The sequence below is a fragment of the Neltuma alba genome, unplaced genomic scaffold, assembly GCF_004799145.2.
Source record: "Neltuma alba isolate B1F8T4 unplaced genomic scaffold, ASM479914v2 tig00013558_pilon, whole genome shotgun sequence".
Classification (NCBI taxonomy): domain Eukaryota; kingdom Viridiplantae; phylum Streptophyta; class Magnoliopsida; order Fabales; family Fabaceae; genus Neltuma; species Neltuma alba.
The window spans coordinates 110,067-125,164 of NW_021637764.1; the positions used below are offsets into that span (position 1 = coordinate 110,067).

Consider the following 15,098-nt stretch of genomic DNA (forward strand, 5'->3'; position numbering starts at 1 on the left):
CCTAGTTGGTTTTTTTTTCCACTCTATTTTTTACTTTTATTGGATATTATCTTGGTGCAAAAGTGAGTTAGAATTAGAATAGGAAAAAAGAAAGCTAATATTACATGGAATCATTATGAAAGTATTTCTTCCCATAGACTTATAGCTAAATGCAAATATTGTTCACATCAATTTTGGGGTGGGGTAGCTAAGATGAAACATTATTTGGTTGGAACTAGAGAGAATGTGAGTCCTTATATAAATGTTCCCAATGAAGCTAAAAAGTTGTTTGTTAAATGCTAGAAAATAGAGGAAAAAAAAGTGAAGATGCTAATAGTGTTGAAATATTTGAAGAAGCAACTACTCAAAATGCTAAGAGGAGGGAAGGGACATTAAAAACTACTAAACAGAAAACAATGAATGAGAGATAGTAAAAGATAAAGAGTTACTAATTCAAGATATTTGTAAATACGTCTATGGTAATGCTTTCTATTCATTTTGGTGAGAAGTCCATTGTCTTTCAAATGTTAAAATCTGTTAGTGAATATAATAAGGGTTTGAAACCTCCAAGTTATCATGAGGTAAGAGTTTCTCACTTGAGAAAAGGAGTTGATAAAATTCAAGAAAGTTTAGCAAAGTATAAAAGGGAGTGGGAGAAATGGAATTGTACTTTGATGTGTGATGGTTGGACTGATTGTAAAAAGAGGTGTTTACTAATTTTTTAGTTAATAATCCTAGTGGGACAGTTTTCCTAAAGTTAATGGACACAAATAGTGCGATTGAAGATGCTAAACAAATGTTTAAAGTACTAGAGAATATAGTTGAGGAAATTAGGGAGGATAATGTGGTACAAGTTGTGACAGATAGTGCCTTAAAGCTTATGGTAACAAGGAAGATATTAAAAGAGAAGAGAACAAAATTATTTTGGTCCCTTTGTGCAGCACTGCCTTGATTTAATCCTTGAAGACATTAGGCAACTTCCGGATAACAACCTTCATTTATAGGCATACTGGGTCCTTAACTTGTATAGAATATTCCAAGGGAAGAGAATTAGCTAGATCAGCAATGATAAGATTGGTAACAACTTATCTTGCACTAAGTTGCATATTGCCCCAAAAGAATGCTCTTCGAACCATGTTTGCTTCAGATAATTGGGTTTCTAGTTCTTTTGCTTGTAAAAGTGAGGGTAAGCAAGTGGTGGACATGATTTTTGGGAATTCTATATTTTGGAGTTTCATCAAATATTGCATAAAGTATGTGAGTCCACTTGTAAGAGTTTTAAGACTTGTAGATAGTGACTCTAAACCTGCTATGCCACATAGGGGTGCTTCGTCTCATTTCAGTGGACAGGGATGGGATAAGATTTTCGTCTCATGTCCTGTCCCGTCCTATGTCTGTGTTAGTCCCAATGGCCCTTCCTATCTTCTCTTCCCCCCCCCAAAATGTAAAACCCTTCACCTCAAAATCATAAAATTCACTACTATGGTAGTAAAGGAAATCTGTTAAAATGAACTACCACAGTAGAAAGAAATTTGCATAATTTTAGAAATTGACTTTCAAACTCGGGTCAAACCCAAATTCAGTTGCATGCAACTAACATCAATCATTAACATTCACTGGGCCTCCGAGCCTCCGGCCCGGGTAACAACAGACATCACATCAGTCCATCCAAATAGTTTCCAGCAACGTAAATCAAAGTTCCACAAACAATAGAAAGGGCCTCCGGCCAATTAAAAGTGAGAAGATACACTTCCTCTGGTTTACCATAAAGCCGGGCAATCAAAATTTTCAAAGGACCCTAATTGTGGCAATATATATACTAGCCATACATATACAAAGGCTAGAGGCCTAAAGCTAACCAAGCTCAAGCCTCTGCGTCTCTTCCCAAAGGCGCACACCTAGAACCTTCACCTAAAAACATTATAAACCACGGGGTGAGACAAACGTCCCAGTAACCAACCTTTCCAATTCAAGGTACTACTAAATAGGTGCTCGTGAGGTGTCAAGTGGGGTAGTTCACAAGTAATATTATAACTGATTGCCACAACAATTCATGCAAGTGCAATGATGCAATTCCCATAAACTATATCCCTCACTTTGGGGGATTTTCAAGAGCCGAACCCGGCCTATCCCTCACTATGGGGGATGTAAGGAGCCATAAAAGGCCTATCCCTCACTATGGGGGACGTACTGAGCCAACCATCATGCATTAATGGAGGCCTTACCACGTGGTAGTAACTATCAAAAACTCTCACCAATTCCCAATTCATGCATCATGCTCAAACCATAATCAAATAGTAATTGAACATTTCATAATTAACTTCTTTCAATGGCATATCTTTCACAATTCCAAGATTCATTCATCATCAATCGAAACCCCACAAGACGGTTTTTCTTTTTATATATACAACATACACTTTGAATATAATTGTTACTCGGAGCACAAAACATAAATCTACTCAGAATACCACAGAAGCAGGTAGGGATTGGAAAGTGGTTACCTCTCGCCTGAGCAAGAAATAACAACCAACAATACGGTCCATGTACCAATGAGGCTCACAACCAGTCTACACAAGCACACAAACACACAACCATCATATATTAGCTTTCAAACTAATAATGTGGCCAAAACAACACTTGGGGACAAAAAATTCCTAGCTCCAACCAAAACTCTACCCAACTCAAAGGGTATAACCATCAAAACAACACTCCAAAGTCATAAAAATCCATTAAAACCTTAATTCCTCTCCAAATATCAATTTAGGATTCAAACCTCAAGGACTCACTATAGGAATTCAACACCCAATCACCCCATTTGAACAATTGAAGTCCTAATAACATTCTAAACCGATTAAACATCCAATTTAACCCTCTTTGACATAACCCAATTCACAAAACTCAAAATCAACCTCTACATCATCATCCTCAATCACAAACCTCCCATTTCCATAAACCCTAACTTCAAAAAAACTCCAAGTTCTTTAAATCCAAGAAAACTACACCGATTGAATACTTAGACTAACCCAAAACAATCAATTAAACTCAAAACAATCGATAAAAAACCTCAATTCCATCACAACCTAGAAAACTCTAGGGTTCCACCACAAATCCTCAGAAATTCCAAGAAAGAAAGTAGATTAGAGGTTAAAATCACTTACTTGAGGTAATGGATCCTTAGAAATGCCCCCTCCAAGCCAAAATACCGAAACCCTAGCAGAACCTCTCTCTCTACCTCAGATTTTTCTAATTTTCGCATAATTGAACCCCTCCCGCGACTATATAGATTCCGACTCCTTCGCCGCGGCGAAAGCTTCCCGAGAGGAAACTCTCGCTCGCCCAGAAAATCTTCGCCGCGGCGAGACCTTCTCGAGAAGATACTCCCCCCTAAAACTCCCGGTTTGCTGCGACGAACATACCCTAAGAGGGGTACGTTCACCTATTCCTCCAACATATCTCAATTCCAACCCAAACACCAAGATCAACATTTAAATCACTAATCTATCCTCAAAATCAACCAAAAGAGGTGTTTAAAACCCAATAAAACTCAGGATGTTACACAAAACAGGTGCACTTTCGGGCCAGTATTGCTTTTTTTTTTTTTTTTACATTGTATTGTTTGTTTTTATTGGCCTTTTGAAGATAAAAGAGGTCAAAAAATTAATAACTATATAAATTGTAGAAAGCCCAATTATAAACAAACAAATAAGAATTTTGACTATAAAAGATACTGAAAAAAAAATCTAAAAAAGTGAAAATCACATGGGAAAAAAAAAACACTAATGTTATGTTCAATCATTAACATCACTCGGAGTTTTATTTTAGTTTGGCTGAAGCTTCTTAAAGTGCTACCAAATAGCATATTTTTGCCTCTTACTTGTTGGTTCATCTTCTCCTTCACCCTCAATGTTGTCAAACCTGTCTTTTTGCTCTTGAGTGATAGGTGACTCTCCTATAGTTTTACTATCGCAGTCTTCCTGAGGGGTTTGTGTAATAGACATCTCTATTCACAAAATTAATATCATCAAATAGAATTATCCAAAATTAAATTGAAAATCAAATTCAAGAAAAAAGCTGCATCATGATATGATAGCATTCACTTTCTCATTTAATATGTTAGTATGTAGTGCGTAAGATACATATATATCAAATATTATAGGGCCTTGTGATTTTTTCGAATTTCTTTCTATTGTGGCCTTCAAATTCCGTTCAGGCGTTCACAATCATATAATACATATATATAATTATATATAGACATATATCTGTGTGATTGATATGGTGCGATTTCCTTCAAAATTTTTGATGTCCACGAATGATTGATGATAATTCTTCCTATCCTAAATGACCCAAATCAGAATTTCTCCTAAAAAATCTCTAGCACCTAACTGCCCGTGAACCAAAAATCTATTGTATAAGCCACCCATTATGCAATTGAATAAAAACAAGAAATCAAGATTAGGAAAGAAAGTTAAAATATCAATAACTAACCTGGACATACGAACGATTTGCAGGAGAATTCGGCCATTTGTGGAGATCAAGAGCAACAGTGAGACCGTGTTTGAGAGAGAGACTTTGGAGGGATTGAAGCTGAGGTTGAGAGGGAGCGACTGAGCATGAAGGAGCAAGCAAAGCAAGAATTAGGACTTAGGGTAGGAAAAAGGCAAATGAGAATTTTAATAATCAAATTAAAAAGAAAATAAATAAGCAAATATCCCAAGACGAGACGGGACCTGTCCCATCCCGAATTGACTGGGATCAAGATGAGATAAGTTGAACACCTCTAATACTATATATTTATGAAGTAATGGATAGGGCCAAAGAAGAGATTACTGATAATTTTGAAAAGAAGAAATTAAGGTATAAAAACATATGAAAGATTATTGATATTTGTTAGAATTTGCAACTAGGGGTGAGCAACAAACCCATTACCCGCTAGCCCGCCCATGACCCATGAAATTTTTGCCCATTTAAGCCCGCCCAATTAGCCCAACTAAGATTATAAACGGGCGGGCTTAAATGGGCTGGGTAGCCTATTAAACGGGTTGGGCTATGGGCAAGGTATTGGGCTGCCCATACCCGCCCGTTTAAGTTTTAATTTTTTAAAAATATTTTTATTCTTCATTTAATTGATGATATTGTTTTTCATTCATCTTTTATCAAACCTTCATGCTTGTCTAAGCTTTTATTTTATCCTTTAGGTGAAAGTTGGAACTTTCAAAGTTTATGAGACTTTATGATTAGTGACTACTTTTATGATTTTATCAGACTTTGATTGTTTGCGAATCTAAGTGAGGTTGTGTGATTGAATATGATTGATGTTATTTCATATTTGATTTGCTATTTGGCATGCAAAATTTATTAACAGCTTCATAAGATTACATATACAAAATAATTATACTGAAAAAATTTAAAAAAAAATAAATGGGTTACCCCGTAACCCGGTTAGCCCAAACAGGCTGCCCCGTAACCCATTTAATACGGGTTAAATGGGCTACTACCGGGTTATGGGTTAGCCCATGCCCATTTATGAATAAATGGGCGGGCTATGGGCTAACCTTCGGGTTAGCCCACCCCGCCCATTGCTCAGCCCTATTTGCAACTCATGGATACCTCCATGCAGTTATCTACTTTCTTAATTCTAAGTAAGTTTATACATTTTAAAGTTAAAATTTAAATATTTATTGTTTAATTGTATGTAAGAAAAACATAACTTATCCATTAGTTTCTTAGGTTCCATTATAATGAAAAATTTGATGCGTATCAAGAAGTTTATTTTGGTTTATATAAAACTATTGAGAGAACGATTCTGCATAGAAAGACAAGATTTTTAGTTAATTAACAACTTGAGGCATTCAAGTTTGCTAAGGGGCTTTTCAAAAGGAGCATGGCAATAAATATTAAAAACAAAAAGCAACATGGTACCGTTCTCTAGTCTATACTGTTTATAAGAATTTAATTTTTAATTTAATAATAAATTTGAATTTTGGAAAATATTTCTAATTATTGTATGTTTTTTAGCTCTTTGGTGGGAAAGTTATGCAGGAGAAGGCAAGGAGTTACAAAAGATAGCCCTGAGAATTTTGAGTCTCACATGTAGTGGTATTGGATGTGAAAGAAATTGGAACACATTTGATTAAGTGCATACTAAATGAAAAAATTACTTAGAGCAACAAAAGTTTTGTGAAGTACAACCTTAAGATGAGATGAAAGATTAGAGAGGAAAAGGGAGATATATATAATACAATCTGTTTATCAAATATCGAATTTGATGATGAGTGGATCATTGAAAAAAAAAACCCGTGCTTGCCAGTAGATAGGTCATGGATGGACATATATGAGAGTTTCATTCTTGATGAAGGAGCTCCAAGCAAAAAAAGAAGAGAGGTTTAATATTTTAAACTAAACTTAAGTTGATTTTGGTTGAAATATATACCATTATGTTTACTAAGTTTTTTTCCTAGATCCAAGAAACTTGAATGCCAAAGCCAATAGCAAAGGGAAATCTATAATAGGACAAGATAATGTTGAAGATGCGAGAAAAGAAGACAAAGAAGAAGACATTGTTAATGGATAATAATCATGAATTGAGTGACATTGATCTTAGAGACCATGAATGATGAGTTGAATTTTATGTTTAGTGACTTTAGTCTTTTTAAGTTAGGATTTTGATTTTTGAATTGATGATTTGGGGGACTATTTGTCTTTGAAATTTCATATGTTGGCTTTTTTGGGAAATTTTTTTTTTAGGTGTATAGCATCTAATATTTGCAAACTTTTCATTTTTTTATATAAAAATTACTTATATATCATCCTTAATAATTGTTTATGAATCTTACGATTCACGATGCATTACGATTTAAGATTCAAAAAACTGGCTTTCCGATTCACGATTCGTATCTCGATTTGATACCATGCTTTAAGGGTTTTGTTAATGTATTCTATACCATTATCAGAATGTAAAACTTTTATAGGGGTTTGAAATTGTTTTTAATCATTTGGTAAAATGTGGTAAAGACAGAGTAAACATCAGTTTTATCTTTTAATATGTCCAAAAAACACATGTATGGTCATCAATACTAGTTATAAACCACTTTCGATGGGTTTGGTTTGGGACATAGTTTGGTCCCCAAAGATCACAGTGAATAGTTGAGAAAGGAGATGAATGCTGGTAAATATTTCAATAACATGTTATACATTGGTGCTTTGCAATTTCACAAACATCATAATAAATATCTGAAATATCTTTATTTGAAAAGTTAGAGGGGAACATTTAAATCATATATTGAAAGTTTGGATAAGTAAAGCATTTATGCCATAAAATGAGATCATAGTATTTAGGAAGGGATACTTTATTGCTAATACCAGGCTTCATCAAAGTAGCAAAGGCCATCAAACTCTTTTTTTTTTTTTAGGGTAATAAAAGGCCATCAAACTCTTTAGCATAACTAATCGTCATCTTTGTTGACAAATCCTGGAATAAGTAATAAGTATCATAGAATGAACATGGCATTTTTCAGTTCGGTAAGTTTATGAACAAATATTAAGTTGCATTTCAGATTTGGTGAAGGACAGCATAAAGAGTTATTTGATCTAAAAGGTAAATACTACATACACCAAGCACAGGAGATAAAGAGGTATTAGCAATTCAAACTTTAAGTGAGCCATCACAAGTAGTATAAGTAGTCAATAAAGCACAGTTATCGGTCATGTGATCAGAAGCACCAGAATCGGCTGAACACATACTCTGAATAGCATTTAAGGCATGTATAGAGTTATCTTTATGAACAATAGTGGCAGTTGGTTGAGCCAGTGTTGGTTGTCCAAAGGTTTGAGGATTGGTTAGAAGTTCCATCAGCTTGGAAAACTGCTTGGTTGATATATTCTAAGTAGCTGATGGTTTTTCTTCATTTTTCTTAGCAATATATCCATGACCTTTTCCTCTCTTAGGCTTCCAATCTACAGGCTTTCCATGAATGTCCTAATAAGTATCTTTTGTATTCTCTATTTTCTTACAATGCTCATGCACATGCTTAGTTTTCTTACCTCTAGGGTCAATCCTGTGAGAAACAAGAGCGAAAGATTCAAAGGTATTTATTGGGGTATCTAAAGAAGGTTGTAACATAACTATGACGAGAATCTTCTCTTATAACCTTTGCAAATGCCTCTCGAATAGTGGGAAGGGGCATACGGCCCATAATGCATCCTTTAATAGCATCTATGTCCGAATTGACACCAGTGAGAAATTCAAACAAACATTCCTTTTGTACTGGGTTGTATCTTCTAAGGATTTCTAGGTTTCTTCATTTTGAAGATCTAATTCCTACCACAATGCAAACATGTTCAGATAATATTCATTTAAACTTCTAGTACCTTGTTTATCTACCATAGCCCCGTTTTAATCTCAAACACTTAGGAAGGATTTTCTCTATCTATTTTCTCAGATGGCTTCCCGAATCTCTCTAGTGGCTAGAAGGAACATAAAGCTGCGCTTGATGGTAGAGGTCATCGCGTTGATGAGCTAAGAGGTCACCATGGAATTCTTAGTCCTCTAGACATGCACACCCTGTGAGTCTACAGCAGGAGGGCAGGTCATATCACCGGTGAGATACCCAAGCATCCCCCTTCCTTTAATGACAAGGTGAATTGATAGGGCCCATTCTCGATAGTTATCGCTAGTGAGGTTCTCCGGGATAATCAAGAACGTTACCTTCGAAATTCGTATTTAGTAGGAGGTGCTTTGAAGTTAAAAAACTGGAGCCATTGGGCTCTATAGTCGACTTAATCAACTTGCTGGTGTCATTGGGCATAACACGAATGCGGTTGATGGGTCAAATCCCCCTCTCAAGCTCTGATACCATGTGAGTTGAGGAATCAATTTGAATAATTTGTGTTTTTTTTATATCTTGTATTGATAGGTTACATGATTATATGCAAGAAAATAAAAGGAAATACAAGAAAGCCTAATAAACCTATTTATAACGGTAGGAAACCAAAGAATAATGAATTAAATAATGAATCATAAATAATGGAATTATGGAGCCTTTTTTTTTGGACTGGAGAATTATAGAGCTTAATTTCCAGGATTTTCACATATGCGTATTGTATGCATAGAAGAATTTGAATCATTTTGTCATGTTTGTCTCATTATGTTCATTTGATTTGTATTTCTTTTACTTTTTTAAACTTGTTGGGATTTGGGTTCGAGTAACATCAATGAAAGCCTTAGATCAGATAGTTGGTTTTATAACACAAACCAATTGAAGATAACTTTACGAAAGCTATTCTTATCATATTGGATTTGTAAGATTCACTTACATATTGCTTTAAACTACATATTCAATTGAGTTCAGTGCTAGACAGAAAGGAAATTGATAAATCTTTTATAGCAATGCTATTGAAGATTGCTTCCTCTGAGGAAAATTTGGTAATCGCTACTTGAATGGCAGGCGATGTATAACTTAGTTTCACTCTATGAATTGCAGCCAGGACACAATTAAAGGGATAACAACTATGCCGTTGATTTTTAAGGCCTTAATTATCCTGTTACTGTTGACTACTTTACATTCTAAAATATGTAATTAGGACTTGAATTTGTTTGACTCGCTCATAATAGTCACTTTTCACCTAGTATGTGTGGTTTATGCCAACATGCATTCATTTTTAAGGTTTGGTGGAATCTTATCAGAGTACTCTTGGATACTAACTTTTGTGTCTTTCAACTATGGAAATAGAATGATTATCAAAGTACCTTAATTGATTATACATGACTAGGTTCTGTGCTTCTTTAACTGATTTTTTTTTTGCCTAGGTCCATAAGCGGGGCTATTGATGTATTTGTGTGGATGGGTATCTGAGTCTTTGTCGACGATTGTGCGCCATTCACAAAACTGATACTTTCTAAGGTTTTTGATTTCCTTGCCTCCTACTTCTTTAATTGATTTTTGTTTAAGCTTCTTTAGCTCTTGACCATTGCTTTAAGTTGATTTGTGCTTATTGCTTGGTTTCGTCTCGGTGTTCATTCTGTAGTCTCCATGGTATACTGTGATAAGCAGTTATGGAAGTTAATCAGTAGTCTTTTTGTGTGTGGTTGTTTTCACCTGAATTGTTGCAAATACTTGCTTCACATCCAATTTGCATGGCGGTAGATGATTCTATTTCATAATTGAGATTTTCATATGCGTCATGGTAGATTTTTACTGGAACTAAAACATTGGAGGAACTGGTTGTTAGACTACTGTTGTCATCATACTATTTGTGTTGTCTTGTTAATAAGTTCATATGAAAAAATGCACATTTTCACAAGAGTAAGCTTACTTGAGATAATAGCTTGTAGGAGTTTAAAAACAATATGTTGGTTTCAACTATACTTGATTGTTGGCACTGGCAAGTAGGGATGTAATATCCTAAAAAAAAAATAATTCAAAAAAATAATAATTGAAAAATAATATAATATTATAATATTTTATTATAATATTTTTTTTTAAAAAAAAAAAGGTCCAACTTTCCACCGATATTTCGGTGGAAAGTTGGAGGGGGGTGGAAATTTGGGGGGGGGTGGAAAATTGGGCGTTGGGTTTGAAATCCCCTCCCCCCAATAAATGTGTAGGGGTGTTAAATACCCCCCACAATTCATTCCCCCCAGGTAGGCGCAAGAAGGAGGGAGAGAGGGAGAGAGAGAGGGCCGAAGTGTGAGAGAGAGAGGAGCATACTGGTAAAGGAGAGGGCAAGCTTTGAAGATATTTTAGGTATATAAAATTACTTCTTTTTATCAAACTTTCTTTATAAATATTTCCTATATATTTTAAGCTTCCTATTTACGTTATTACTATAGTGATTAGAGAAAATTTTGAGACTTATATATGATCTAGGTATTGAGTTTTTACAAAAGATGACTATCGAAAGTTAGAAGTTAATGAGTTGTTAATTTTAATCGGTTTAGATTTGTCTATTTGTTAGTTTTAGTATTTAAATTAATTTATTTAGTTGAAAATCTGTCATTTATGGGATATACCATATTTTTACTGATTAAATTTAAGTTAAATAATTTATTTGAATTGTTTGATATATTATTGAGATTTTAATCGGTTTAGTTTTATTTATTGGGTGACCGGAGGTTTTAAAATAATTATTGTAGCTAAAAATTTTATTATTTATGGAAATATATATATATGGTAGTTATATCATTAAAGTTTTGATTATATTATTTAGTTATAAATATTTAAAGTATTATTAAATTTTTAAGAGTTTGATTTTGAGGTTTAAACTGAAAATGAGAGTTTTTAGAATTTAGAATATAGTAATTTTATATTTAGAAATTGTGAAAAATCCTTTTTATTAAGGTAAATAATTTGGAGGTGGTAAATAAATAATTTGGGGTTGTTAGAAATTTTAAGTTGTTTCTAAAATACTTAATAATTTTTTAGTTATGAGAGTTGCGGGAATTTAGAGTAAAAATTTAAATAATATAGAGAAGTTTAATTAATTAATTAATTAATTTATATTAATATGTGGTTATATTAATTGTGTAGATTAATTATTGGTTGAGCAAAGGATTGACCTTGTGGTAATCCTTAGTATTGCTTTGGCGAGAGGTAACCACTTTCCACTTGTTATATGTGCTAATATGTTGTTTGTGAGTATTTTGCTATTTTTAGAATAATATTTGATATTTGGAACTTGAGTAGATATGTTATATCTTTTGAGCTATGAAAATTGTCTTGTGGGATTTTTGGAATTGTGATTGAGAAGTTTGGAAAAGATATATGATTTATATCTTATGGATTATACTGAGAAAGGATTGAGACATTTTTATTATATTGTGAATGATTGATTGTTATTTGGATTTTGGATTGAGTCTTATCCTACCACGTGGTAAGGCCGCCATTGGTGCACATTGGTTGGCTTCTTCTTTCATCCCCCATAGTGAGGGATAGGCCTTTGTGGCTTCTTATTCGTCCCCCAAAGTGAGGGATAGGCCCATATGATTGATTGATCCCCCAGAGTGAGGGATAGACTTATGTGGCTTATGTGTTGACCCCCATAGTGAAGGTTTGGATGATTGAAATTATATTTCTATGAATATATCTATAGTTCTCGAGAATTAATAACTGTCCCACTTGACACCTCACGAGCACGTATTAGTATGTATGATGAGTTGGAAAGCTGGTTACTGAGACATTTGTCTCACCCCGTGGTTTAACATTTTTCAGGCGATAGTTCTGGTGGTGGCCCATCAGGGAAGGCTCCGGAGGCATAGTGTGCTGTTATAGCTTGTATAGCCTCCCTGCTTTTGTTCTATGTGTTGACTTGTTATATATTGCCACATAGGGCTCATCTACTATCATGATGTAAAATAATACTTTTAATTACTACTATCTGGTATGATAGGGCCGTGAAGAGGCCTGAGACATTTTAGACTCTGCATGTAACGCTCCTTCAAAAGTGTTGACTTTTGACTAATGAGCTCTATAGTTTATATTAAACTGATTTATCAGTTCGTATGGTTGAAAATATAAGTTTGGCTTGGGCTAATGGTTGACTGATATTTCTGGACTTTGGAAGTCCAAGACCCAAGGTAACGATCGATGTTACTCTTATTATAAGTTTATTTCCTTTAACCATGATAGTGATTTTAAAATTTTAAGGTTTCTTCTTTTCTATCATGGTTAATTATTCAAATAAATTGTTGGATTTAATCTAAAATAGTTTTGAAAGAGTGGTTGTCACAAGGGACATAGCCTATTTCCATAGTATTTTTGTGACTTGATTAATGAATGGTTGTGGATTATAGTTAGAGCCTTGAAATGCTACAATTAATTTATTGGCCGATTCATTTAAGAAGAGCCATAGGATGCTTCGTGACTTTGTGGTCTTTTAGTTGAAGGCTCCAAGTACTTCGGCTATTAGTGGGCTGATTGATTTAGGGGGTGTTTGGCAAATGAGCCAGAAGTGCTTCTGGACCCCAAACCTTGGTTTTGGCCAGCTGATTGCCAAACACCCCATTTTTTTTTAAAACCAAGGTTTCAGTCAAAACCTTGGTTTTGGCCAGCAAAACCAAGGTTTCCGGTAAGCGAAAAATTGTAGCTTCTGGAATGCAAATGTCTGATCGGATGGAGTAATAATTGGTCGGATGGAGTAATAATTGGTCCTGTCAAAAGCTCCAACGGTGAGAAATTACTCTGCCTCTTCTCCCATCCGTCGCCTTCGACCGATCTTCTGCCTCTTCTCCCATTCCGTCGTCGAAGATAGCACCGAACTTCTGCCTCTTCTCCCATTCCACCCGTCGCCTTCGACCGACTTCTGCCTCTTCTCCCATTCCACCCGTCGCCTTCGACCGAGCTTCTTCCACCCGTCGCCTGTCGCCTTCGACCGAGCTTCGACCGAGCTTCTTCCACCCGTCGCCTGTCGCCTTCGACCGAGCTTCTTCCACCCATCGCCTTCGACCGAGCTTCTAGCCACAGGTGAGATAGCACCGAAATACTCTGCCTCTTCTCCCATTCCTTTGCCGTCGCCTTTGACCGAACTTCTGGCCACAGGTGAGATCGTGTTGAGCTCGTGAATTTCGGCCCTGGTGAGGTGTTCATCGGCTTGGCAACACAAGATCATTCGGATCGAATTCCTTTGCCGTCGTTTTTCAGTTCGTCCGGTAAGAAACATATATTTTACCCCAAGAAAAAAACCATATCATTCGGATCCCATTCCTTTGCTGTCCTCTCTGAATCACTTTTTCGACCGAACTTCTAGCCACAGGTGAGATCGTTGTCAGCTCGTGAATTTCGGCCCTGTTTATCGGTTTGGCAATAGAAGATCTCGTGCTGGGTTTTCTTCCATTTCTGATAGCTGCGGTGTGCATTTCGTTCGGTCAGGTAACTTCTCCCCTTCATTTCTGATCTGATGCAATGAAGATGACTTGTTCATTTATCTGATCATTTTTGGGTGGAGTTCGATTAGCCATTACCGCCGGTGTCCTGTTTTTTTTTTTTCCGGTCGACTGGTCCTGTTTGATTTTTTCCGGTGTCCAAGCTCAAAGGCGTGAAGAAGATGCCTCATGGAAAACACGAAAAAAAAGATCAAAATGGGACCGGACTGGTGTTGGGGGCGGCTTATTAGTATTATGAAAATAATAGCAAACTTTCCTGATTATTTGACATTTTGATCTATTTCGTTACTTGCTGGACTTTTTATTTTCACTTATTCTGAAATAAAAGCCAGTACTACAAGAAATGAAATATCTAGGATTGTTACCCCGTAGCAGTGTTTGGTTTTCAGCTGTGTTTATTTCTTGATGATGTTAAATGACTCACAATGTCTCAAAAAGCAAACATGCTAAATAAAGTCATATTTTCGGCCTTGCTTTCATTGTAGCATATGGATTCCTGCTTGTATGGATTTTCCTGCTTCTATGGTTTACATAACAGCATAACACCTTTGGTTGAGTATGATCCTTTGGTTGAAGTCAAACGAGCCTTGATGATGCCCCTCATGCTCAAACTTGTTAAATACTATACTTGTTATATCATATCTCTTGGACTGAATGGCATGTTTTTTGGGTTGAACTTGTGATGACTAAAGTGTTATAATTGGTCTATAGTATAATGAGTAAACAAACTGGCAAAGCTTCATGGGATATAAGAACCACAAAGGTTTTTATTGACCTGTGCATTGAAGAAGTTGAAAAAGGGGGAAAAAAAGGAACTAGCTTGACAAAACCTGCTTGGACAAGTATTGTGGACAGCTTCACTGCAAAGACTGGAAGAGTCTATACGAGAATTCAATTGAAAAACAAATATGATACCCTGCGAAAGGAGTGGCAGTTATGGGATAGGCTGCTCCGTGAGACAGGTTTGGGATGGGATGCCGAAAGGAATACTGTTAGTGCCCCTGATGATTGGTGGGAGAAGAAAATAGTGGTAATGGTTTAACTTTATTTTAGCTTGTATTTTCTCACATGTTAATGTTTTTTGTATAATGTATTATATTTTTGGTGTTGAATGCGCAGGAAGTTCCTGGCTATGACAAATTTAGAGAAAGAGGGCTTCAGTTTCGGGCTGAATTGACTCAACTCTTTGGGTCTGTAGCTGCAACTGGACCCCAGTCATGGGCACCTTCTTCCATGACACTTC

The 15,098-nt window shown here is 35.6% G+C and overlaps 1 protein-coding gene across 4 annotated transcripts in view; it reads left to right on the plus strand.

Moving 5' to 3' along the window:
* The window catches only part of LOC114738209 (protein SHOOT GRAVITROPISM 6), a 34,575-nt gene that overhangs the window by 15,917 nt on the left and 3,560 nt on the right, over positions 1 to 15,098 (plus strand). For 2 of the 4 annotated variants that reach the window (XR_003739508.1, XR_003739505.1), the window contains one exon: positions 4,488 to 4,881. The exons of 1 other annotated variant lie outside the window; for it this stretch is intronic. The gene's annotated coding sequence lies outside the window, so the exon portion shown is untranslated. Of the gene's footprint in view, positions 1 to 4,487; positions 4,882 to 8,417; positions 9,770 to 15,098 lie in introns of those variants that run through there. One more of the 4 variants, XR_003739504.1, reaches the window with a different exon arrangement.